This window comes from Neofelis nebulosa, chromosome 1 (assembly GCF_028018385.1).
Source record: "Neofelis nebulosa isolate mNeoNeb1 chromosome 1, mNeoNeb1.pri, whole genome shotgun sequence".
Lineage (NCBI taxonomy): Eukaryota > Metazoa > Chordata > Mammalia > Carnivora > Felidae > Neofelis > Neofelis nebulosa.
This window is the reverse complement of record NC_080782.1, coordinates 234,099,935-234,126,956: the sequence shown is the minus strand read 5'-3', so window position 1 is coordinate 234,126,956 and position 27,022 is coordinate 234,099,935. Positions and strand designations below refer to the sequence as shown.

Below are 27,022 nucleotides of genomic sequence, written 5' to 3'. Positions count from 1 at the left end.
TCTCCTTTCACTTGTTGCTTGATCTGGGGGGGGAAAGCATCCAGCTCCTGTCTCAGGGAGGGGGAAGGGGGCAACTTTAGAACTTTAAGGCTAATGTTTCTTAAAACTCCGTTCCTGGATCCCTAGAAGTAGGTGATTTTTAGGTGATTGTGGAAGCCCTGCAGGTGCTCTGGATTCTCTCTACAGGAAAGAACTCGCAGGGGCACCTGGGTGGCTCAGTCAGTTGAACGGCAGCCTTTGGCCCAGGTCGTGATCTCACGGTTTGTGAGTTTGAGCCCCCATCAGGCTCGCTGCTGTCAACACAGAGCCCACTTGGGATCCTCTGTTCCCCCTCTCTCTGCACCTCCCCCACTTGTGCTCTCTCTCTCTCTCTCTCTCTCTCTCAAAAATAAAGAAAGAACTTGCTGCCAGAGGGGAGGGGTGGGGGAGATGAGCGATACAGATGAGGGGGATTAAGAGGTACAAACTTCCAGTTATGAAATCAATAAGGCACAGGGATGAGAAGAAATCGTCAATAATATTGTAAAAACGTTGGATGGTGACAGATGGTAATCACACTGGAGGTGGTGCGCGTTGTATAATGTATAGAACTGTTGACGCACTACCCTGAACACCTGAAACTAACATGACATTGTATGTCGGCGAAGCTCCAATAAAAAGAAAAAAGGAAAGAAAGAATCTGCCGGGTGCCGTGAAGAGTGTGGACCTCTGGCCTCCAGCCGTGGCACCCTCAGCGTCCGCTACAGTATTTGAGCCAAGACCTTGTGCTTCTGTGAAGTTCCCAATGGAGAGCTTGTCCACGGGACAATCACAGCGGAACCTCCAAACTGGCTCGGAAGAGAAGTAGGCACGGGCTACCATGACAGTGGCCGCTGGACGGCAGAGAGAAGAGCAAACAGGACCAGCTAAGTAAGGAAACAGCACAGGCACTCCCTTCCCACCCCCACTCCCCGCCGCCCCCCCATCTCTTCTTTCCTCTGGTCCTGGGAGGGAGCTGGGGAGGAAGCAGTGCGGGGTGGGGGGGGGGGGTCTCGCTGCTGGCCTTGGCCTGTGCATGTTCTCCATGAGCAAGCTCCGAGTCTCTGCTCTTGGCTTTTGCTCCGCATGCCCACTCCAGGGAGGAAAGGATAGCTCCCTGGCCTTGCACACGGAGTGCTGGTGTTTGGTGATGTCTCACAGGGAACACCCTGATTTCACCCGGAGGGCTTGGTGAAGTCTCTGATGGGAGGAGCACAAGCAAGGCGGGACTTATCCACACTGGAGAAGACACTTGGAAGACAGAGGCTTAAAGTCTAGCCCAGGGAGACATTTCCTTCTACTCTGGAGCAGAATGAGGACGGGCTCTTGGCAATGTGGTTGAGGACAGACACAGTGGCAGAAGGAAATCCCCGGTGAGGGGAGGTGGACAGAGAGGAGATGACACAGAGAGGACAGAGACAGAGAGAGAGAGAGAGGGAAGGCAACAAGGAGAGGAGAATATAGAATGGAGAAGGTTCAGGATACCCTGATGCCAGATCTAACACTCGTATCCCAAATTAAAGGGCGTGGGGATCTTTTGTTTTTAAATTTTTTTTAACATTTATTTTTATTTTTGATACGGAGACAGAGTGCGAGCGGGGGAAGGGCAGAGAGGAGGGAGACACAGAATCTGAAGCAGGCTCCAGGCTCCAAGCTGTCAGCACAGAGCCCGACACGGGGCTCGAACTCACGGACCGCGAGATCGTGACCTGAGCGGAAGTCTGACGCCCAACCGACTGAGCCACCCAGGCGCCCCAGGGCATGGGGATCTTTATGCATCCTGTGAGATACCTCCAGGTAGTGTTCCAGAGTCTTGAACCGAACGATAGGTGGCCCCCCCACCACCAATGCTGTGTAAGCACACTCTTTTCCATAATCACTCCTGCATAGCATTTTTTCATTTTTATTGATTTGCCTTAATTTAATACATGTATAAGAATATCTTCCATTTAAAAAAAATTTGCATTTCTTTAATAGCTTTGGAGCCTGTGCACTTGATTCTGTGGTGATTTACTCTGCCAATAAACATGTAATCCTACCGTGAGCATGTTTTATCTGTGTAATAAACCATAATAAAAAATAAAAAGGAATCCGCGGACTATGAATGAGACACGTCGACAGGTACCGGGGTTAGAGAGGTTCGAGAGCGACTTGCAGTTTGGTTGGGGACCCTGGGCCTGTGCATCAAAGGGATTACAATCAAAAAAGGCAGAGTTTATTGGACGCTGGCTGAGCGTTCCAGAACACAAATGCTGGAGGCGTTTCGTGGAGGGAGAGAGCAAGACTGTCGTGAGGGATGAGAACAGATACATTTGTGACCTTCATGAGCTCACCCCTGGCACCGTGGGCTGTGCCTGTCGGGGTGGGGACGGAAGTTCAGGCTGGCATAGCGTCGCAGGTCTGTTCTCGGGGAGGCAGGAGGAGGTGGGCGCACAAAGGAAGGGCCGCGGGAGTGAAGGGACAGATGGACCAGCGGCCAAGTGGAGGAGGGTCTCACCACCCGCACGCCTGGGTCGCCTGAGCAGCCTGCCCTGCTTTGCCAGCCCTTCCGACCAATGTGCCCCGTCAGGAGCTGCTTCGGGAGAAGGAAGCCGGGAGGAAGCTTCCAGCACAAAGACCCAAAGGGAAATGGCTTTTACGCGCACGGGACTGTTGTCCTATCTTTCCATATGGAGTGTATCCTAGAAAAGTCCCTTTCTCTGGCAGCGGTGCTAAAGGGAGGGAACGTCCTCTGCGACAGAATCCACAGCAGCGTTCATTCTCCCATTTATCAACCGCGGACGCCGTACCTGCCTCAGACCGTGTCCTCGCCGTTGCCTGGAGGGCCCCTCGCTTCCGTCTTGCAAAAACCACGCTCACCTAACTCTTCCTTGAAGTCTTAACCAGGGTTCGAAGGGGGAAAAAAAAAAAAAGGAGGCCATTTCCCCAACCTGGCTCGGCTGGCCTTGCAGAGATTCTGAATTCCCTTCTGTGAGTCAGGCTGGGGGTAATGGCTCTTGCCCCAAGTGCTGAGCACACAGTTCGAGAGCCTGGCTTCCTGTCCGTGTGTGCCCACTGAAAGCTGTGAGGCGGAGGGGAGGGAGGCTCAGAAAGGCCGGCCCCAAAGTAACAGCAGCATGGCCTGTGTCCCCCCACCGTGGAGCCCAGGCAGGGGAGAGAAAAGCCACAGGGGGGAGGAGCTCCTGTGACAGAGGACGATGATAGGCAGATGGTGAGAAGCGGTTTCCAGAAGCTGGGAAACAGCCCCATCTGACTGCAAGAGAAAGACATACCGAAGGAGGGCAGGACGGAAACAGAAAACAGCTGGCCCGGCTGGGCTGGCAGGGACGGGCTTTCTCATTTTGCAGATGAGGAAACTGAGGCCCAGGGAGGGGAAGTGGTTTGCTCAAGAGCAGATTCTTGAAAGAATCATCTGCTTTCGCCCTCCCTCTCCACTTCCTCACCTTCCCTGCTGTCCTGAGTCTGAACCGAAGGACAGGCGGGCTGGAAACCCCGTACAGAGGGGCCGGGGGTGAGGGAACGTGAGAGAAGCTGAGTGTCCGGGCCTGCGTTTGATTCTCATTCCGGGCCGGGAAGGCAAGATCTTTAAGACTGTCTCTGCTCCCTTCTGCTGATCTCCCTCAGAGCTCTGCACCTCGAGACAGAATCCCGGGGGAATCGTAGCTGTGTGAGCTGGGGCGGGGAGCCACAGGCGTGGTTGTGTGCAGAGCTCGGGCTCCCGCGGTTATGCAAGCGGGTGCTGAAACTCTCCGGCAACCCTTTCTCCTAACCCCTGTGAAGACATCTGTCCTGAGCATTTCACGTGAAGCTTCGGAGATAAGAAAGGCAGGACCCTGCACTTCTGCTCAGTTGCTGCCTCCTCCGGGAAGCCCTCCTTGTTGCAGCATGAATCTGGCCTCCCCCCAGGGGTCTGCTCACCCATAGTATTAGCCCTACTTTTCTGCCTTAGCCCACTCAGCCTGGGTTTGTTATAAGGGCTTCTGTCTGCTTCCTTCTCTAGACGGGAAGTTGTCTGGGGCCAGGAGGACCCAGTCTCGTTCGCATCTGTACCCTGCCTGCCTATGTCCCTGCACAAATGTGCTCCATGCTTTGGAGGCCGGAACCAGCTGTTAATGGAGGCACATCACACATCTTCGGTGAGCTCCCCGAGGGGTCTGAAGGGTGCAAAGAAGAGGCATTTGGGTGCAGAAATAGGAGGAGATTCTAAGAATGGGTGTGGAAGGAAAGACAAATGCAGTGCGTGGAGTGGAGGGTGAGTGGGAGGAAAGAAGTGAAGTCAGAAGGGAAGGGTGGAGAGGAAGAGCCCAAGCACCAGGAAAGGAGAAGGGGAGGGGAAGGAAGAGGCGGACGGACCTCGCCCACCGGGCTCTGCAGCAGGCTCTCTCTCTGCCCCGGACGCCTTGCACAGACGCACAACCTCAGGACCCTGAGGTCCTGACCTTCCTGAACTCCTGGTCCTGAACTCTGGACCAGGAAGGTCCAGACCTTCCTGGCGTTTTGTCTGGCATTCTAAAGCTCGGTCTTTTTCTTTCTTTTTTTTTTTTTTAAATTAATTAATTTTTTAAAATGTTTATTTATTTTTGGCAGAGAGAGAGAGAGAGAGAGAGAGAGAGACAGAGCATGAGCGGGGGAGGGGCAGAGAGCGAGGGAGACACAGAATCGGAAGCAGGCTCCAGGCTCCGAGCTGTCGGCACAGAGCCCGACACGGCGCTCAAACCCACAAACCGCGAGTTCATGACCTGAGCCGAAGCCGGACGCTCAACCGACTGAGCCACCCAGGCACCCCTAAAGCTCGGTCATTTAAAAAGATCTTTGAGGGGCGCCTGGGTGGCTCAGTCGGTTAAGCGTCTGACCGGCTCAGGTCATGATCTCGCGGTCCGTGAGTTCGAGCCCCGCTTCGGGCTCTGTGCTGTCAGCTCAGAGCCTGGAGCCTGTTTCAGATTCTGTGTCTCCCTCTCTCTGACCCTCCCCTGTTCACGCTCTGTCTCTCTCTGTCTCAAAAATAAATAAATGTTAAAAAAAGTTTAAAAAAAAATAAAAAGATCTTTGATTCCCACCAATACTCTGATTTCAGACATTTGGAAAAAAAAAAAAAAAAGTCATGGCCCTTGCATGCCGCCCTGTTGAGATTAAGATAAATATATCAATTGAAACCATCTTCCCCTTAATTGTTATTTGTGGAATCAAAAATTCCCGTGATCATTGAAGCTCTAACATCATGCTTGGCTGTTTCAGGATAAAGTTTGCATTTGATGCAAAATAACCATGAGGTATATGTGTCTGTAGGTGCGGGTAATAGGATTTTTTAAAAATCGTTATACCTTTTGCCCTGTTGTTTCTGCCTTTACATCTTTTAAATCTGCTGCTGTTTGGCAACGATAGCCTGGGGCTCAGGAGTTTTTTGTTTGTTGTGGTTAGGAAGGCTTCTGCCCCCCAACTCACCCACCGTGTAAGAGTAGGAGTCAGTAGAGACATTTGGTTTGCATACATGTTTCATCTTATGGTCAATTTGTCCCAATATCCTGTACAGCCAAGGGCTTCTGTATAGTGTAGTGATTTAAAGTGTGGGCTCTGGGGGTACCCGGGTGGCTCCGTTGGTTGAGTGTCTGATGTTGGCTCAGGTCATGATCTCGAGGTTCATGAGTTCGAGCCCTGCGTTGGGCTCACTGCTATCAGCCTGCAGCCCAGAGCCCTCTTTGGATACTCTGTCCCCCTCTCTGTACCCCTCCCCGGCTTGTGCTCTCCCCAAAATAAATAAATATTAAAAAAAAATAAAGTGTGGGCTCTAGAGGCAGACTGTCTAGGTTTCTACCCCAGCTCGACCACTTATTATCCGTGTGTCCTCGGGCAAGCTCCCACACGGAGGCTTGTTATTCCATTTATGAAATGATAATAGTGATGCTTAACATATAAGGTTGTTGTGAAAATCCATCAGATAATATATGTAAAGTGCTTAGAACAGTGTCTGGCACATAATAAGTGCTTAGAAAATATTAGCTCTTATTATTAATAATCAACTGACATATATTTCTTGAGTGGGGTGGTGGGTACCCGGTGTTCATTTTATTAAGCTTTAAAATGTGCATATGTCTTATAAATCCTTTTTATGTGTATGATATGTCTTGCATGCATTAAAATAAATGCATTAAAAATAAATGAGCATTTATGAGGTTTGTTTTAGCAATCATATGTCCCAGGGTTCCAGGAAAACAATGAAATAAAATATTCCATCCCATTATTGGATTCATGTAGCAAACAATGGGACTGCCCAGGTATTCTTATTCATGATTCAAAAAAAAAAAAATACAGTAACTATAGAAATAGTACCGATTTTCTAGGAATTAATATATGAGCATGTATTTATTTTTTCCCTTCTTGGACCGTCGGCAGGTTCTCGATTCATAGAGTCACTAGTATTGAATCATTGGTATGCCTGTCCTCTCCAGGCCGCTTCAGAGCGGGGAAGGACAGTACTCAGGTGAGGACTGATCCATTTACCCAGGGAGGGATGCTGCTGAGAAGGCTCACCTGGCGAACTTGAACTTGATCTTAATTGACAGTCCTGTTCCTGTTTCCCTTGTTGGCTCTCAACGCCTTGAGTAGAAAGATGGAGAGGTTGGCCGTGAGGTTTCGTTCTGGGGACCAGGGGAGGGGGTCCAGATCTTTCTGGACAAAAAAGACACAGCTGTTCGTCTCTGATGTAGCTTGAGGAGGTTAATGTTGCCCTCAGCAGCTTCTACAGCAGACGCGGGGGTTCCGCCCCCTCACCGTGCAGGCTGGAGAGCATCTTCTGAATTGCCCTTGAAATCTGTTCCTGTCATGCTCCTCCCTTTCCTGTGCTAACGATTGGTTGTGTTATAGTGCTTTGTGTACCTGTTTGTCTCCTCTGCTGGATTTCAAAAATCTTAAAAGGAGACACTTCATCTCGTTTATCTTTAAATACCCACAGTGGCTTGCTCAGCGAGTGTTTGTTGAATGTATGAATGGCTGATTAGGTAGGTGAATGAATGAATGAATGAGTAGGAACCATCATTAAAAAGCTGAGGATAAAGCGGAAAGATTGGGCCACAAAATCTTCCAGGTAAAATATTTTTCAAAAATTAGGAATATTCTCGAATATTCCAATGTGCTGAGTTGACGGAGTGGAGAATTTTGAATGTGGCTCCATTTGTCTGGTCATTCATGAGAATTTACAAATGTTTCAGTAGGCTGAGACACTGTGGCAGCAAGGACCATGTTTATCCCCAAAAGCTAGCACATAGTAGGCACATAGTATGATGCTAAGTGAAATATTCTCTTCTCTTGTAGGATTTAACCCAGCCAGTAACCCTGACAGGAAGGAGGACACATTCAATTCAATAAACCCATATACAGCATCTACTTCTGTAAGTACTTTCCCAAGGACTGGGTGAACAAGAGAATAGATCATGGGTCCTTTCTTTCAGGGGTTTTCGGAGGTAGTTAGTTACATTTGTACCCAACTGTAACACAAGGCAGAATGTGATAAGCACTACCATAGAGGTCGAAATGCTAAGTGCTAAAAAAAAAAAAAAGAAAGAAAAGTGGGGGTTGCCTGAGCGGCTCAGTCAGTTATGCGTCTGACTCTTGATTTTGGCTCAGGTCATGATCCCAGGGTCGTGGGATTGGGCTCCGTGCTAGGTGTGGAAGTCACACCTTAAGATTTTCTGTTTGAGATTTTCTCCCTCTCTCTCTCCCTCTGCCTCTCCCCTCTCATTTTCTCCCTCTCTCTAAAAAAAAAAAAAAAAAAAAAAAGAAGAAGAGGAAAGAAAAGAAAAGAGAAGAAAAGCGAAGAGAAAAGAAAAGAAATGCTAAGTGGACCAGGAGGGGAGGAATTTATTAAAGCCTGTGGGATCTGGGAGGACTTCATGGCCGTGTGAGTCCTGGTTGGACAGGTAGGATTTTGTCAGGTAGAAACGGGAGGAGGACCATTTGTTCGACTGCAGTTCAGGGTGCGTAGGAAGAGACGGTGAGGGTCAAGGTGGAAAACTGTCTCCAAGATGGCGCCCAATGATCCTCAACTCCTGCTATTCATGTTCTTTTGTAGTCCTCCCGGCATTGTCTCAGGGGTGGTCTGTGTGACCAACGGAACGTGGTGGAAGTGATGGTGTGTGACTTCTAAGACTGTGCCACAGAAGATGTTGCCACTTCCCTTGCTGTTCTGTGGACTGCCTGCTGTGGGGGAAGCTAGCTGCCTTGTGGTGATGACACCCAGCAGCCTAGGGATAGACCCGCGTGGGGAAGGAACTGAAGCCTCCCGCCATGAGCCAGCACCAACCTGCTCCTACTGTCTGTGTGAACCAGCCTTCTTGGAAGCTGATCCGCTAGAACTGGGTCAGAGCTCCAGGTGACCGCAGTCCCAGCTGATATCCTGACTGGAACTTAGGCGAGACCTTGAGCCAGAACCGCTCAGCTAAGACGCTCCTGATTTTCTGACCCACAGTGACTGAGACACAGTAGGTGTTCTCTTGATGCTTTAAGGCTTTGGTTTTGGGAGTCGTTTCATAGACAGCAATAGACACACGTACAGAAACGAAGGCTTGGAGAAGAGTTTGGGAAGAGCCTTCATTTTCAAGGCGCCATACTGGTATGCAATGGGGGCGATGTTTTTTTAAAGGCGTAAAAGATGATGATGATTGTGAGGATGTGTGTAACCTAAGTTGGCAAAAGGAGTGCCAGAGCAGGAAGAAAATTTAAGAGGCCACCGCAGTCGTCCAGACGAGAGGTAATGAGAGGGCAGAAGCGGAGGCACCGCTGGGGGACCGGAAAATGGCACGTCAACGCAGGGGGGCGAAGGCGAAGAAGTCACGAAGGTGACTCCTGGGTTTTGAGCTCAGGAACACGGGGGAGCCATGATCTCATCTACCCAAAGAGGAAACACAGAAGGGAGCCCGCGTGGGTAGGAGTCAAGAAGTGGGGGTGTCTATCTCCTGGCGAGGAGAGCTCCCTGTGTTCAGAGCTCCGCGGAGGGCTGGCCACCAAGGCTCCTTCACAGATCGGGCTGGTCGAGAAACCTCTCCCTGAAGGACGAGGCTGTTCCATTTCACAGCACATCTTCCTCACTGCCAAGTGTTCCCTGGTGACAGCCTCTGCCATGGATATTTTTAGCATGTGGCCTTTCTGAGCCTGAAAAACAACATCCACTTCCTGGAACTTCTCCTCCAGCTGACAGCCAGTGACCCACGCAGGCGGGAGCTTCAGCTGGGCCTGACAGGCGACAGTCTGCCAATCTGCTGGGGGAGAGGAAGGCAGGCCTCAAGTTGGGCGCAAAGGCCTCCACCCCGCTCCCTTCTGTCCTGCTCTTGAGGCCTAACGACGTCAGTGCACGTCAGAAGCTGAAAAGTAAGGAAGCCTGTGAATAAAGCCCAAGAGGCAGGAAGCTTCTCCTGCCTCTATGACAGCTACATCAAGTCTGAAGGTAATACCTGGCCAGGTGACGTTAGAAAACCACCAGGACAGGGGCGCCTGGGTGGCACAGTCGGTTAAGCGTCCGACTTCAGCCAGGTCACGATCTCGCGGTCCGTGAGTTCGAGCCCCGCGTCAGGCTCTGGGCTGATGGCTCGGAGCCTGGAGCCTGTTTCCGATTCTGTGTCTCCCTCTCTCTCTGACCCTCCCCCATTCATGCTCTGTCTCTCTCTGTCCCAAAAAATAAATAAAAAACGTTGAAAAAAAAAAATTAAAAAAAAAAAAAAAAAAAAAGAAAACCACCAGGACATAAATATTGCTTTTATAGTAATCCTAGGACAGGCCTGCGTGAAAACCCCCTGGGACTCGTCACACGTGCTGTTGCATCCCATGGAGTCAGATCTGAGGCAGAGCCAGAAAAGCATCGAGGGAAACGTGAGAGAGGGTGAGGGGTTTCTCCGATGGGGTCTGCAGCCCCAGGCCAAGGCTGGGGGCGGGCAAGAACACACCGGACTGTTCCCCAGAGTTGTAAGAGTTCTCTGCCAGAATTTTCGAAATTGTGCTTTTTATAGTTTATGATCGTCTAAATGGGTTGGAATAAGCATATTCGGTGCTGATTGACCCCTTATGTAGGAGTAATACCTCGCCCCTCAGGACCCATATGCACAAATGTGTTTTGATGCTAAGTGGCATTTTATTTTATTTTATCATTTTTTTTAAAGTTTATTTATTTATTTTGAGACAGAGAGAGAGCACAAGCAGGGGAGGGGCAGAGAGAGAGAGAGAGAGAGAGAGAGAGAGAGAGAGAGAAAATCCCAAGCAGGCTCCACACGGTCAGTGCCTGGAACCCAGTGCGGGGCTAGAGCTCAAAACCCATGAGCTCCTGACCTGAGCTGAAGTCAAGAGTCAGACGCTTAACCGACCGAGCCACCCGGATGCCCCCTCCAGTGGTGTTTTAAAAGCGGTTGCAGACCGATGGAAAAGACGAAAGGGTGGTTTTAGTACGGAACGAAGCGCTGGTGTCCCGTGGAGACCAGGTGACATCTCCGTGCCGTGTCTCAACAAAGGTGTAGCAACAGCTCAAAGCAGGACTGCCAGCAAAGCTGCGGGGGACAGGCAGGGCCACTTTCTTGGTTTGAGGGATGTGCTGCAGGTGGACAACTGCAGGATTTTCTTTCTGGGGCCTCAGCGGGGGGATAGGGGAGGATTTGGGGAGAACGCTTGCCCTGGAGCCGGAGGACAAGACTATGTCTGTTGGGTAGTGATAAATGGGCAAGGGAGGAGATCTTCCACGGAAGGTCCTCTACTGCCTTGAAAACTGCTTTGAGCTAATACCAACTCACCACATATGTGGCTGGGTTGGATACCAGGGTGCAGGATGGGGACAGAACCACCAGCGGGACCTCAGAAGGAGTCCAAGCTCCAAGGATACGCCCCCTCTCCTCCCTTGGCAAACCTGACTCCTATTTTAGTTTGGGTCTCTTGGAACTTCAAAGATTTGGGTACGTTTGGTTCACACACCCAGTTTTCCAGCAGTGAGTTATTATTTTTTTTAATGGTTACTTTTGAGAGAGAAAGAGAGAGAGAGAGAGAGCAAGCAGGGGAGGGACAGAGAGAGAGGGAGACAGAGAATCCGAAGCAGACTCCAGCTTCTGAGCTGTCAACACAGAGTCGATGCAGGACTTGAACTCGAGAACCGTGAGATCGTGACCTGAGCCAGAGTTGGAGGCTTAGCCAACTGAGCCCCAGGCGCCCCTGCAGCTGTGTTTTTAAAGCTGGTCCCAGGATGTCAGGAACATCTGGTAGCCCACCTTCCCCTGGGCCTGAGCTTCCCCTCAGGAATAACCATATGTGTCCTATTTCCATGCAACATGACTGGTACACAAAGCTGACCCACCTACACAAGAAACTCCATTAAACTATATGATGAATGCAATTAATTTTACACGCTTTGACATGATTTAAGGACTTGTGGACGGAGGTGTGCTGCGTACCACACCACCTACTGTTGATTCTTCAGTTTCCTGTTATTATCTTTATATTTTTTGCTCCAGTTTTTCCTTCCTGAATCAGGATGGATGGCATTAGCCACATTAAAAGAAACACGACTGCGGGGACTTAACCAAATAAGGTTTTTTGCTTAGTTTAGGTTAGTTTTGTTTTTGAGATACTTACATGATGTGAATCCACATATTTTCAGTGTACTGTTCAGTGAGTTTTGGCAAAGGTACTATATAGTTTATGAAACCACCCCATTGATATATAAAACATGTTTATCACCCTAGGAAACGATCCTATGTCCCTTTCTTATGAATCCTGACCCCTTCCCCTAGGCAGCCACTGTTGTGATTTCTCTTCCCATGGCTTAGTTGTGCCTGCTTCTAGAACTTCATATAAATAGAACAATACCGAATGTATCCCTTTGTGTCTGACTCCTTTGATTCAACGTAATATTCGTAGTTTTCATCCACGAGGTTGAAAGTTCCAGTAGCTCTTTCCTTTTCATTGCTGAGTAGTATTCTAGTGAATAAACATGCCACACTTTTTGTACCCATTCTTTGGTTGGTACACATTCGGGCCGTTTTCAGTTTTTGCCTGTTGTGAATAAAGCATTTAAAAACATTCTTGTATGCGTCTTTTAAGTTTTCACTTTTCTGGGGCAAATAGCCAGAAGGAAAATGGTTGGGTAATAAATAGGTGCATATTTAATATTTCGAGAAACTGCCCATCGGTTTTTCCAAATGCCCACGATAATTTGAACGGCAATGTGTGAGCGTTCCGTTGCCCCGCATGCTCGCGGACAGAAGTGTTGCCAGTTTTAAACGTTTTGGCCATCCTGGCGGATGTGAAATATCACGTGGTTGTGACTACATTTCACTGATAACCGGTGACGCTGAACGCCTTTCCATGCGCTCTTTGGTCATTTCTGCAGCTTTCACTGTGACGTGCCCTTTGAAGTCTTTAGCTCATTCTTTAAAAACCCTGGGTTGCGGGGCGCCTGGGTGGCGCAGTCGGTTAAGCGTCCGACTTCAGCCAGGTCACGATCTCGCGGTCCGTGAGTTCGAGCCCCGCGTCAGGCTCTGGGCTGATGGCTCGGAGCCTGGAGCCTGTTTCCGATTCTGTGTCTCCCTCTCTCTCTGCCCCTCCCCCGTTCATGCTCTGTCTCTCTCTGTCCCAAAAATAAATAAAAAATGTTGAAAAAAAAAATTAAAAAAAAAACAAAAAACAAAAAACCCTGGGTTGCATTTCCCTTTGTTTTCTTTTCTTTTTAATTTACAGCAGTGTGTATATTGTGGATACAAGCTCTTTGCCAGATAAATGTGTTGTGAATATTTCCTCTCAGTTTGTGGTTTGCCTTCTCATATTCTTAATGTCTTTGATGAGTGGAAACTTTAAATTTTGATGGACTTCAGTAGATCGGGTTTTAATTGTATGGCCAGCATGGATCTATTTCTGGTGCTCTCTGTTTTGTTCTATTGATCGACTTCTCTACTCTCACTTATGCCAGTTTCCACCTTCTTGATTCAGATAGGGTTTTTAGTTTGTTTCCAGAGGTAGGTTGGCCCGGGCTGGTCAAGCGGCTCAAGGGAGTTGTCTGTGCAGAGCCAGGTTCCTTCTGGCTCTCTGCTCCACTGTCTTCAGTGAGCGGATTTTGTTTTCCTGGAAGCAAGATGGCTGCTTCGGCAATGGCGTCCCATTCTGGCCTCTGGCAGGAAGAAGAGGACAGACACGTTACGGCTCAGCACCCTGCTGAGTCTGCCCCTTTATAATCGAAGAAAAAAAAAATCCCAAACCCAAATAACCAAACCATCATAAAAACCTTCCGGAGGCCCCAATCAGGACTCTGTTCACATCTCAGAACCGATCACATGGCCACCCCCTAGTGGCAATGGAGACCAGGGAGAGGAATATTTTCACGCTGTGCGACGACTACATCAGTGTACCCACCACTGCGGCAGAAGGGGAGTGATCGCGCCTATCACTTTGGACAAATCAGAACCCACCCTTGCAGCTGGATGTAGGTCAATCTCACAAACCAGGAGAGTGCTACAAAACGTCTTGGGGGAAAAATAAAGAGTGAGGACAGGGGTGCCTGGGTGGCTAAGTCGGTGAATTAAGCGCCTGACTTCAGCTCAGGTCATGATCTCATGGCCTGTTTGAGCCCCGCATCGAGTTCTGTGCTGACAGCTCAGAACCTGGAGCCTGCTTAGGATTCCGTGTCTCCCTCTCTCTCTGCCCCTCCCCTGCTTGCGCTCTGTCTCTCTCTTTTTCTTTTTTTTTTTCTTTTTTTTTTTTTTTTAATGTTTTTTATTTATTTTTGGGACAGACAGAGACAGAGCATGAACGGGGGAGGGGCAGAGAGAGAGGGAGACACAGAATTGGAAACAGGCTCCAGGCTCCGAGCCATCAGCCCAGAGCCTGACGCGGGGCTCGAACTCACGGACCGCGAGATCGTGACCTGGCTGAAGTCGGACGCTTAACCGACTGCGCCACCCAGGCGCCCCTGTCTCTCTCTTTTTCTCAAAAATAAGTAAACATGGAAAACTTTTAAAAAGAGAGTGAGGACAAAGAAACATCCAGAATATATATATACATATGTATATATGTATATGTGTATATATATGTGTGTGTGTATATATATATATAATATATATAAGTTATTATATATATATGTTTACTTATATATATATATAATATTATACATATATAAGTTATTACATATATGTTTATTTCATGGCTTCTCAACCTGGTAAGGGGTACACAGGAGGGCATAAGATTCATGAACGGAGTTTTTCAACCTTCCTTCCACAAGGCTGCCCCTATTTGCAATAGAAGCAGCACTGTCTTATTCAGGTCATTAATTACATTTGCAAGTTTTTTTTTTTCAATATATGAAATTTATTGTCAAATTGGTTTCCTTACAACACCCAGTGCTCATCCCCAAAGGTGCCCTCCTCGATACCCATCACCCACCCTGCCCTCCCTCCCACCCCCCATCCACCCTCAGTTTGTTCTCAGTTTTTAAGAGTCTCTTATGCTTTGGCTCTCTCCCACTCTAACCTCTTTTTTTTTTTTTTTCCTTCCCCTCCCCCATGGGTTTCCGTTAAGTTTCTCAGGATCCACATAAGAGTGAAAACATATGGTATCTGTCTTTCTCTGTATGGCTTATTTCACTTAGCATAACCCTCTCCAGTTCCATCCACGTTGCTACAAAAGGCCAGATTTCATTTTTTCTCATTGCCACGTAGTATTCCATTGTGTATATAAACCACAATTTCTTTATCCATTCATCAGTTGATGGACATTTAGGCTCTTTCCATAATTTGGCTGTTGTTGAGAGTGCTGCTCTAAACATTGGGGTCCAAGTGCCCCTATGCATCAGCACTCCTGTATCCCTTGGGTCAATTCCTAGCAGTGCTATTGCTGGGTCATAGGGTAGGTCTATTTTTAATTTTTTGTGGAACCTCCACACTGTTTTCCAGAGTGGCCGCACCAATTACGTTTGCAAGTTTTGACTCTTTGAAAGGTAACCGCCTCATTAATATCTTAACCGAATCTATGTCTTAAAAACTCAAAGTCAGAGAAAGCATGATGGCAAATGTTTGGATCCTAGAGATGTCGGGGAGAACAACAGCCACTTCTGTTCAGAACCTACTCTTCGTGCACTTAGTGACAGACTGTATTACCTTGTCCCACAGCAGGCACTGCTCAAGTTCCCGGCATGGATATTGCACAATTTCTTGCCTTGAGATCCCGTAAGTCCGTCTATACTGCCTGCTATTGAGTAATTCGTTTAGCCTTTAATATTAACCTATCCTTGTTCTTTGAAGAAATTGATTTGAGGGATAGGCAAGTGCCTAGCAGGCCTCGACTCAAACAGTTTTCCATTTGGTGGGGTGAACTGAGGCACAAGTATCTCCTGTCACAGTGATAGCTAGTGACCGTTAAGAGTCGACTCGAGTTGGAACAACCCGTATTTACTGCTGTATTCATTTCCTAGAACTGTCATAACAATGTACAATAAACTGGGAGGCCTCACACAACAGGAATTCATTCTGGAGGCTAGAAGTCCCAAATGGACATGTTGGCAGGCCATGCTCTCTCTGAAGGCTCCAGGAGAGAATCTTTTCCATGATTTTCTCTCAACTCCTGGCATTGCCTGCAAACCTTGGCTTGTAGATCCATCACTCCAATCTGTGCCTCCATTGTCACATGTGCCTCTGTTGTCACCCCCCCATCCCCCGCCCCGAGTGTCTGTCTTCTTATAAGACACCAGTCATGTTGGAAAACGGCCCCCCTGACCCCAGGATGATCTCATCCTAACTTAAATAACTACATCTGCAGTGACCCTTTTTGCAAATAAGATCATATTCTGAGGCTGCAGGCATTAGGACTTGAGCGTATCTTTTGGAGGATGCAACTCAACCAGTAACAGCTGCTAAGACATGTCATGGAGTTTGTAAGGTGGGCGGGGACCAGGGTGCCAGGATTTTTTATTCTGCAAGGTCCAGGAACAAAGCCATGCTAACAGGAAGAACACATTTGCCTCAAGTCAAGCCAGACTGGGTTGCTACTCCAGATTACAACGGATACTGTCTGTCGTAGCTCTCATTGTTGGGGACTCTGAAGTGGAGTGAAACACCCACCACCACCATTGCCCTTGAATTAGAGCCCAACTCCAGCCGGAGGGGAAGAAGCCGGCTCGCAAAGACACAGAACTGTAGGCAGGGAGCACTGTCAGGATTTTTGGGTCCCGGTCCTGGATGTGCCTAAGCCAACTTGCCTCCAGCCATGCCTGGGCATAAGAGCCCACACATCGTCTTTGCTGCATTTCATTTTCTCCAATCCTAAATTGGCAAAAGTTGAGCAGAAGAGAGGTTGTGCATCTGAGCAAAGCCTGAGAAGCTGGACTTTCCAAGACATAAGAAGGAGCACTTTCTGGGGATGCGGGATGGTGGAAGGGGTGGGGGTTGAAGGGCTGGAAATGGTGGATGGGGAGGATTAGCTTTCTAAAGAGGGGAAGGGGCGAGGACACCGGGCTGCGAGGGTAGAGTAGGAGACAGATTAAGTGGGGGTGACACAGACGTTTGAAAAGAGGAAGTGTCCACGTGGGACACTTGTCCTTCTGTGGACCTGAACCTATGAGCCTTCCTCTCTGCAGGGTACAAGGAAATGAGTAAGTGAGATAACATTGCAACTTCGGGTCCTCTCCTTGCACTGCCTCTGACCCCACAGTCAGAAGACTGTACCAACCCCCGTCCTCATCTGAAGTGTGTTTTGTCCGGTGAGGCTGATGAGGCATGAGGCACCCAGGAAAGGAACATGGGACTAGGGAAGTGAAGGTGCCACAGCTCTGGCAGAGATGAGGCTGAAGGGGCACCCGCTCCCACTGTGGGGGCTCTGCAGGCCCTGATTTCCCCACCCCCACCTCTGCCCCTCTCTCCCCTCCCGCCCCCCGAGCCCCGTGCCAAGGGGGCGTTCCGACACAGCTGGATGATCTTGCTAGAGCTCTGTAGAGTTGTTGTCACTGCAAACAGGACCTCGCACAACTCCGCGAAGTCAACAGAAGCAAAAAATGCTGGCATTTAACCGCAGCTCTCATGGAATGCACGGGAAATCTGAAAACCTCTGAATTTGGGAAATCTTTAGGCCCCCTGGGGAGCCTTGGGAACATAGAAGATGTTGGCTGTCTCTGAGGTGCTCGTTGTGTGTGTGTGAGTGTGTGTGTGTGTGTGCGTGTGTGTGTGCGTGCGTGTGTGTGTTGGAGGCATCTTCTACGTGCCCCCCTGCAAACCCACCTGAGTCCTCGGGCACAGGCAGTGGTTTTAAGAGCCGACGGCTCCCAGAAGCGCGAAGGTCCTGGGATGTACGTCCAACTCCACCTACTTTCTGAACCAAATTTCTTCTCCAGTCTTGTTCCATAAATCCGCATCCTGGGGTCGCACTCCTAATCAACAGCTAAGGGATTCTTACTTGCCTTGCACTAAATAATGGCGAGTCCCTGAAAGCTACTTTGTCGAGGGAACTCCCAGCCCTGGCTCTTTCTAAAGGGATGCTGAATAAGCATTAGGATAAGTGATGGATGTACTAACCTTAACAGAAAAAACCTGAGCCGCGTGTTCCGAGATTCATGAAGGGCTTAGAATATGTCTCCGTTCCTCTGGAGGGAGAGGCCAGAGGACCCCTTTTCCTCTCTCCTGAGAAAGACACCTGGGCAGGGAAGGGCTCCTTCCCTCCTCACAGAAAGGCCTTTGCTGTGCAGGGGGAGGGGGAGGGCAAGGAGAGGGAGACATCCACAGGTGCGGAAACCAGGGGGGTGAGCGCTTCGTCATGGTCGTGTGTGAGTGATCCCTTTCCGCAGGCTGCACTCGTTCTGCCCCGCTCTCCCTCCTCCCCTGGCTCCTGCCCGAGAGGCAGCGGCTGGCAGGGGGCTTGTCGGGGGGGGGCCCTGCCAGGCTGCCAGCTGCCCGGGAGCCCAAGGGGTGCTCCGGGGACCAGCACGTGGTGTGCAGTCCGCTGTCGGGCTCTCGTGGCCGCGCCAGAGGGGAGGACCCTAGACGTGGGAAACATTGGCAGGTGGTTCCGTTGGGGGACTTCTTGTGGCCTCTTAGACGACCGCCTGCCAACGGGCCCTGGGCATTTGGCAGAACGTCTCCACTTAGCTTACGATCTCTGGTTCCTGTTGGGAAACTCAGGGCTTGCCAAAGTGTTCATTTTACTAAGTGAGCAACGCCGTTCTTGGCTTCTGTCTTGCTACTCACTGCAGTCTTGTGCCGTGCTCCCCCTTTTGAGCGTCTGTCAAGGTCGTGAGAGATTAGCCCTTGGCAGGGGCGGGGGCCCTTCTGAGGTCAGATCGTTTCTCAACTGGCTATGGCATGTCGCAAGGTATAGGAGGGCTGTCCTGGTCCTTGGGCTCGCCACCTTGCTCCTTCTCCAGGTCGACATGCGCCCATGACCGGTTGCCTAAGCCCCCCGGGGCCTCCATGAAACACCTAGGTCTCACTGGCTTTGGAGACTGACAAGTATGGCCTCAAGTACTGCGCTCGAACTTGCTGTGTGACCACGGACAAGTTGCTGGGGTTCTCTGAGCTTCACTCTCCTCATCTGCAAATGAGGGCAGTCATCATAGGGACTTTGGAGACGTTGAGTACGAGCCACCTGGTACCGTGCCTGGTGTATTTACCGCACCTGATCTCTGTTACCTTTTGCTATTGGGAAGATTCTCTGCCGTGAGGAATACGGCTGTGCCACAGTGCCCTGGCCCAGGAGAAGTTGGTATCGCCTTCTCAGGCAGTGGGCGTGCAGAACATCTCCACGTGCATCCGGGCTCGCTCGGGAACCTGGATGCTTCTCTGTCGGCGGCGCCGTGCAGGGGAAAAGGCAGCCGCAACCTGTTAGCAATTACGTTGTTATGATTCTCCGAAGCCAAAGCAACCTTGACTGGGACTTCAGTTTCACCTCCTGTTTACCGGGTGGCCCCTCAGTCTCAGTGTTCTTCTCTGGATAAGGGGACAACAATACCTCTGCATAGGGTTGTCTTAAAGTCTAAATAAAGTAACGTGTGTAAGAGTGCTTGCATTTAGCTGCATTCGATAAATATTCCCACATTGTCACTCACCTGTCTCCTTATTCTAGCTTTTGATTCTCTTGCTGGAAGTATGGACTTCAGACGACTAAGCTTGTTACGATCCTATATAAAATGACCAGGCTTCTTAGGGCAGTTCAGAGAATCAAATGCTGTTTTGTTTAGTGAATAGTCTCCGTTAAATCTGTTTGAGCTGCTCAGGGTTGTCTTTGCTATGTCGGACTTTGCGGCGTGTGCTGGACAAGTGGGGTTCATGGACAAGTTCCACGTGAGTGAGGAGGGACAGTCGGGGCAGTTCTGCAGGTAAACTTGAGGCAAGTGCTCACTTGTGCATGTAATTCAAACACAGCCTGAGGACAACGAGGCTGTGGTTCAAATGCTCCTTTTTCCCTCTTTCCAAGGATACTTTTAAAATGTGTGTTTGCGTTTGGAAAGTGTGACTGGCATTTGTTTTGAATTTTATAGTGTCACACACTATCGGATACTGTGGATTACTTAAACCTTAAGCCCTCTGGCCGACTAAAAAAAAAAAAAACAAAAAACCTCTAAGTGGTTCTCAGCAACCTTCATATACAATGTAAATTGCAATATCTATCAGGATATGTGAGAACATCTGTTTTTCTTCTAATGCAGTAAACATATAAGGGTCTCTCGGGACATATTTTAAATAGACTTAATACAACATGCAGGAATGATAAGCAAAATATAATCACGGTCTTAAGGGAATGTGAGCATTTCATATTAATAACATTGGAAACTTATGTTTAATGCAGTGCTAAAAGTTGACAATTAAGCATGTAAGAGTCAGGAAATTCAATTAAAATTATCACAGTAATATGAATTTAGCCACATCCTGTATTGGTTATGAAATCCATTTAGCACTGCAAACAATAATGTTTTCGGCTGGTTTATTCAAAAGGAAAACAGGAACAAAAACACTCTAATGCTATATATATTCTGGTACTGTGGTCAGGCTAATTTTGCTGGGGGAAGAAGTTTAACTTCTGAATCTTTAAATGCCCCGTCATTTGATCTGAGCACTCTCTTTCCTTGCCTGTTGCATCATTTCTGTCAATAAAATAAGGCCGAGCAACCCCCACAGGACTTCTCCTCGCCTCTCCCTGCTCTCTGCGGAGGACGAGGACCCGTCTGCCGCCCGAGGGCACCCTCCTGGGATTAGAGCCGCTTTTCTAATTTGTCCCTCCACTTCTCTGCGGGCGCTGTGGTCGCAGGGATCGGAATTCTGTGCGGATGCTCCACCCCTCATCTCGAGCTGGGAACCCCCTGTGGCCATGTACTTGGGGGGAAATGAAGCTTGTAATTCCATTCTCCGTCACGGCACAGGGTTCGTGGACCCTTCACTGAGTCTACTCTACATGCCCCCCCGCCCCCTTCTGCCGGCCGCACACGCCTCCCTCTGGTCCTTTGCTATCCGAGACCACGGAAGGCGGGCGTTCATTTTTAATACACACACGTCCGCAGCAGGTCTAATATTGCCACCTCACTGTCGTGTTGCCACGCGACTGTGTGCAAGCTAGGGTGTTTATCAAGCATTCACTCGACGGTAGCCCGAGTCAACGTGGCACCGGGAACTTCGGCTGTGTGCCCACACGTTCCCCCCCCAGCAAAGGGCTGCAAGGGCAATGATAATGAAGAGTCTCGAGGGAATTACACCAACACTCATCTGGAAGGTTGTCAGACCTCTGAGAATCACCCTTGACTCCTCTTCCTTTTATCCCTCATCCCTCGCTAACCCTTGCAGTTACTCCTCAAGAAACAGTCCTCCAACCCACCAACTTCTGCCCAAGGTCACTGCCACCACGCCAAGTCTAACTCATCCCCTTTTCTCCATAGACCTCTGGCGCGGCCTCCCAGCTGCTCTCCCCGTCTCCACCCTGCTCAGCTGATGGCAAATGCCCACCCTGTTTTGAGACAACTCCCCTTAAAGTCCTGGAGTGGCTTCTCTCTGTTCCCAAGATCATTTTGAAACTCCTGGCCGCACTGGCGAGGCCCTCGGTGAAGTGGTTCCCCAGGCCCCTCCCCTCCCATCTCCTCAATCTAGTTTCCAGCTAAATGCCGAGCGTTTCAGTTCCTCAGCTGCCTTGTGACCTTTCTCCTGCTCGGGATCTTTGAACACATCATTTCCTCTTTCCTCCTGTCTCTGCTAAGCTGATTCCTACTCATCCTTCAGGTTTTAACGTAGATGTACAGGTTGAAGATTTGTCAACCCTGCATAGAGCAAGGCTATGGGGGCCATTTTTGCTCACTTAGTGTCTCTGTGTCACATTCTGGTAGTTCTCATCGTATTTTATTATTTTATTTTGATGAAAAAATTATTTTAATGTTTATTTTGAGAGAGAGAGACAGAGTGTGAGCAGGGGAGGGGCAGACACACACACACACACACACACACACACACGCACACACACAGAATCCAAAGCAGGCTCTAGGCTCTGAGCTGGCAGCACAGAGCCCGACACGGGGCTCGAACTCAAGAGCTGCGAGATCATGACCTGAACCGAAGTCGGGTGTTCAACTGACTGAGCCGCCCAGGCGCTCCTCCCATGATATTTTAAACTTCTTCATTATTATCCCATTTTTTTTTTTTTAATTTTTTTTTTCAACGTTTTTTATTTTTATTTTTGGGACAGAGAGAGACAGAGCATGAACGGGGGAGGGGCAGAGAGAGAGGGAGGCACAGAAGCGGAAACAGGCTCCAGGCTCTGAGCCATCAGCCCAGAGCCTGACGCGGGGCTCGAACTCACGGACCGCGAGATCGTGACCTGGCTGAAGTCGGACGCTTAACCGACTGCGCCCCCCAGGCGCCCCTATTATCCCATTTTTTATGGTGATTTGCGATTAGGGTTCTTTGATGTTATTATGGTCATTGTTTTGGGGGTGCCGGGAACCACGCTGATATAAGAAGGTGAAACGAATGGATAGATGTGTGTGTTCTGACTGCTCCCCTAACCAACCGTCCCTGTCTCTCTCCCTCTCCTCAGGCCTCCCTGTGCCCTGAGACGCAACGATATTGAAATAAGGCCAATGAGTCACCCGACAGCGGCCTTTAAGTGCTCAAATGGAAGGAAGAGTCGTATGTCTCTCACCTTAAATGAAAAGCTAGAAATGATGAAGCTTCGTGAGAAACGTGTGTTGAAAGCCGAGACAGGCTGAAAGCGAGGTCTCTTGGGCCCAACCGGCAGCCGAGTTGCGAATGAAAAAAGAAAGTTATTGTAGGCCCTTAAAAGTGCGGCTCTAGTGACCACACAAATAAGAAAGTGAAGCAGCCTTATTGCTGATGTGGAGGAAGTCTGAGCGGTCTGGATGGAAGGCCAAACCAGCCACAGCATTCCCTGAAGCCAAAGCCTGATCCAGAGCAAGGCTTAGCTCTCTGTAACGCTATGAAAGCAGAGAGAGGTAAGGAAGCCACTCGAGTTTAAAACCAGCGGAGGTGGGTTCGTGAGGTTTAAGGAAAGAGGCCGTCTCCGTAACATGAAAGTACAAGGTGAATGTGTAAGCACTCGTGTAGAAGCTACCGCAAGTTCTCCAGAAGATCTGCCGAAGATAATTCACGAAGGTGGCTACACTCCAGAACAGACTTTCAGTGTAGGCCAAAGTGCCTTCTGTTGGAAGAAGATGCCACCGAGGACTTTCAGAGCTGGAGAGGAGAAGCCAATGCCTGGCTTCAAAGCTTCAAAGGACAGGCTGACTCTCTCGTTAGGGGCCAGTGCAGCCGATCACTTGAAGCTGAAGTCAATGCACATTGTCCATTCCAAAAATCCTGGGGCCCTTAAGAACTATGCTAAATCTGCTCTGTCTGTGCTCTATCAGTGGATCAGCGAAGCCTGGAGGACAGCACACCTGTTTACAACATGGCTTACTGAATATTTGAAGCTACTGTTGAGATCTTCTGGTCAGAAAAAAAGATACCTTCCAATAATTCTGCTCATTGACAATTCACCTGTCACTCAAGAGCTCTGAAGGAGTTGTACAAGGAGATTAATATATTTTTTTTGGATTAATGCTGTTTTCAGGCATGCTAATGCAACATCCATTCTGTAGCTCATGGATCGAGAAGTAATTTTGACTTAGGAGTCTTAAGAAATACATCTTGTAAGGCTAGAGCTGCCATAAATAGTGATTTCTCTGATGGATCTGGGCAAAGTCCATTGAAAATCTTCTGGAAAGGATTCACTGTTCTAGATGCCATTAAGAACATTCATGATTCGTGGGAGGAGGTCAAAATATCAACACGCACAGGCGGTTGGCAGAGGTTGACTCCCACCCTCCTCTCATCTCCCTGCATAGTTCTGGGTTAGTGTGGACTACAGGAGGCATTTGACATGAGTTTGGAAGGTAGACGCGAACCAGCAGCCATCTTTTTATGCTTAGCAGTTAGGCAGGGCACATGGCTCTCTGGCACACACATTCTTGCCTATCTGCTGGCTCAACCAGTTGACTTAGGGCAGTTGGCGGGGCCCTCAGTTCTTCCAGCTTGTTCTAGGAACTCCTTCAGCTTCTCTGACTGGACTGTGACGAGGCTACCAGATTCTCCGGCAGAAAGCCGCAGTCATTGAGGTTTGGGCTTAAAGTCGGTGTGTGAAAGATATGGGTTCCAGCCTGTCCTCGTGGTTTCCTCACAGATTTTAGCGTCTGTCCAGTTCTTGCTTCCCCCGCTTCATGTACCTCCCTACCTGCCCCTGTTTGCCTGTCGGCTTGCCCTTTTGGATTTGAGGCTTCCGCACCAAATGGAGAACCACTTGTTCCCCACCAAGTGGAGAACAGAAGCTGCACAGTTAAGGGTTGAACTGTGTCCCCCCAAAGACCTGTTGAAGTCCTAACCTCCCGTACCTCAGAATGTGACCCTGCTTGGCAATGGGGTCGTTGCAAATATAATGAATTAAGAAAGGTCACGCTGGGGTAGGGTGGACTTTTGATCCAACATACTGTTGTCCTCATGAGAAGATGGCCATGTGAAGACAGAGACCTAAGGGGTGAGCACTAGGTAGTGACAGGTACAGAGACTGAAGGGCTGCAGCTGCAAGCTAATGGACACCAAGGACTCTTGGCCACCACCAGAAGCTGGGGGGAGCAGAGAGGGACCTTCCCCTTATAGGTTTCAGAAGCTGATGGCCCCGCCAGCACCTTGATTTTGGATTTCTTCTACTCTCCAGAACTGTGTCCCGATAGGTTTCTATTGTCTTAAATTTCTTTACAGCGACCCTAGAAAACAAATACATTCACATAGACAGTTGTGTAAGCTCGGATCCCTATGACACATGCATATACGTGTATGGATTATATGTATAAATATAAATATATAAACATGTACATAATCTTCCAGCAGCTCTGCTTCTCTGGTGAAACCCCGACTGCGACAAGACACGTGTTTTCATCCCTTTTGGACAAATATCTGACAAGGGACTGCCAGGTCATAGAGTAAGTGTGGATTTAGCTTTTTAAGAAACTACCAAACTTTTTCCGAAGCGTTTTTATTTGTATTTTGCCCTGTTTTTTACATTTACCACTTTCCGCTCTGACCAGAAATGGGTTAAAGTCCCATTTGCCCCACGTCCTTGCTAACCATTCCAGAAGGTTTATGGTGGGATCTTTTACTTTGCGTTTCCCGATGACTAATGACACCGAGCATCTTTTCACGTGCTTATCGGCCATTTGTAGATCTTCTTTTGTGACATGTCTGTTCAAATCATTTACCCATTTTTTTTTTTTTTTAAAACGGGGATTGTTCATCTTCTTATCACTGGCTGGGAATAAGTTCTCTATATATTCTGGAGAGACTACATCCTTCATCAAGTTTATGTATTACAAATATTTTCTCCCTGTCTGTGGCTTGCCCTCTTATTCTCTGAGTGGTGTCTTTTGAAGCACAAATGTTTTAAATTTTGATGTTTTTCTTTACCCAGCTCAGACTTTTTGTGTCTTTAAAAAACAACGACAACTTTTTACAGCCTAGGGAATCTAGTCCATGGCATTGTAATAGCATTGTCTGGTGACAGATGGCAACTTCACTTGTGGTGAGCACAGGATAACATACAGACAAGTTGAATCACCATGTTGTATACCTGAAACTCATGTAATGTTGTATGTCAACTGTACACAGAATGAAAAAATGAAAGAAAAAATTAAAAAATGAAAAAATGAAAAATAAATGAAAGAAATAAAATGAAAAATAAATGAAAGAAAAATAAAAAAAATGAAAGACAAACCACTTTGCCCTCCCTACGGTCACAAAGACTTCCTTTTATGTTTTTCTTCCAGAAGCTTTGCAGTTTTCGTTTTTAGGTTTGGGTTGAAGACCCATTTCTAGTTATACATGTGCGATTTGGGTGTAAGGGTCAAGGTTCATTTTTCCCCCCCCATGAATGGCCAGTTGTTCCAGCGCCCTTTGTTTGAAAGACATTCCTTTCCTCATTGAATTACTCTGTCAAAAATTAACTGGGCGTATATGAGCCTCACAATTTTTTATTTCTATTAGAACTGAATGCGTCCACATCTGGTCATGCCCACTACTGACCTCCTTTCCATAGAGAGCCTGTAAGACAAGCTGATAGCTGGGGGAAAGGAACCCACACAAGATACTGTTTTTGTACGACACACGTATGATGTTTTCTGCTCTTATGGGTGACTTACTTAATCTTGCCACAAGCTCATAGCCACACACTGTGTTTTGTGTGTTTGTGATACAGGAGGGAAGACATTTCCTGGATGCCACCTCGGTTTCTTACAGTCTGCATTGAGTGTCTGCGGACTTCAGCTTCTATTCGTTTCTTTGTGCTGGTATTATCAGCTTATAGCTTGAGACTCTAGGACATGGAGATCGTATCTGTGAGTGTCATTTTCATTTGTAAAGCACCTAGCTCAATGCCCTGGGCGTGTGTGCGATTTAGTCAGTAGGACTGAGGTTATGGCCAATTCACTATCCCTCAGTTTCCTCATCTATTTATTGGCATGAAAGCTCATCTCTATTTAATTCAATTCAAGTCAGGACCATGGGCTGTTTGTTCATGTAAAGAAAGACCATCTGATAGTAGCTGGGGAAGGAGACTTGACAACTTTAACCAGGCTGATTTGGTTCTCCTGGAGACTATTGATGTGTGTTATCTAGAACGCACCATGGCCTGGTCTTTGTTGATATCGCCTATCTTTCAGATCAATGTGGTCTGAATAGTTTTTAGAATAGCTGAAATTAAAGGAACTGCTTTGTACCCCTCTACTGTGTGCGCCCGTGGGCCTGGGCTAGATCTCTACATCCCAGCTAGAGTTGATGGCCCCAGCCCGGGAGAATTCTGTGCCTGCTGCCTCGCTCCCAGCACGTATGTACAGGGAAGTCTTCGTCCTGGTGAACACGGAGGGCCACCCTGTCTGGAAAGTGAAGGGAAGAGATATCATGGAACGGCAACATGTACTGGAGGTGAGATGAAGGATATGTGAATGTTGTTGCTTGACAGCCTAGGAAGTGGCCCCATGTTGCCATGGTGACGGAAGCCTGTTGACGCTAAGTGTCTGAGCAGCTCCCATGTTTTTTATAGCAGCTGGTCAGTGCCACTGCCTTCTCTGAATTGCTGCCCCCCTGAGTGGCTGCGTGGCCCCAGCTGTCCTGATCTCTGTTGACAAATGGTTGTCCTTCACAGTCAAACTACCAGCAGTACTCTAATTAATGAATGTGCTAATTATCCTTCCCTCCTCCCAGCACCTTTGTCTAACTAACCTGTCACACGCTGTAAGTGCAGCACAGGCATGATCACGGGGGTGCTGGGAGCAGGGATCTGGGAGCAGAGGGCTGGGCTCATAGCTCGGAGCCGTGGGATAGTTCTAGTTAAACTACCCTTACAACAGTGGGGTGTCTGGGGAATATGTTATTTCCTGTGACGTGTATTTGTTTTCCTTTCCTTCCTTTTAAAAAAATCTTTCTTGGGGCGCCCGGGTGGCTCCACTGGCGAAGCCTCTGACTTCAGCTCAGGCCATGATCCTGCA

General features: G+C 48.6%; 1 long non-coding RNA gene across 3 annotated transcripts; it reads left to right on the top strand.

Moving 5' to 3' along the window:
* Window positions 1-1,065: 1,065 nt before the first annotated feature.
* On the top strand, window positions 1,066-26,019 carry LOC131487587 (uncharacterized). 3 transcript variants are annotated; one of them, XR_009249838.1, is made up of 5 exons: window positions 1,066-1,391; window positions 1,607-4,154; window positions 7,327-7,403; window positions 8,084-9,454; window positions 22,030-26,019. It is a non-coding gene; the product is annotated as an uncharacterized LOC131487587 (long non-coding RNA). The 3 variants fall into 3 exon arrangements; XR_009249833.1 differs by having other exon boundaries at window positions 1,085-4,154; XR_009249835.1 differs by lacking the exon at window positions 22,030-26,019 and having other exon boundaries at window positions 1,066-4,154; window positions 8,084-9,488.
* The last annotated feature ends 1,003 nt before the right edge of the window (window positions 26,020-27,022 follow it).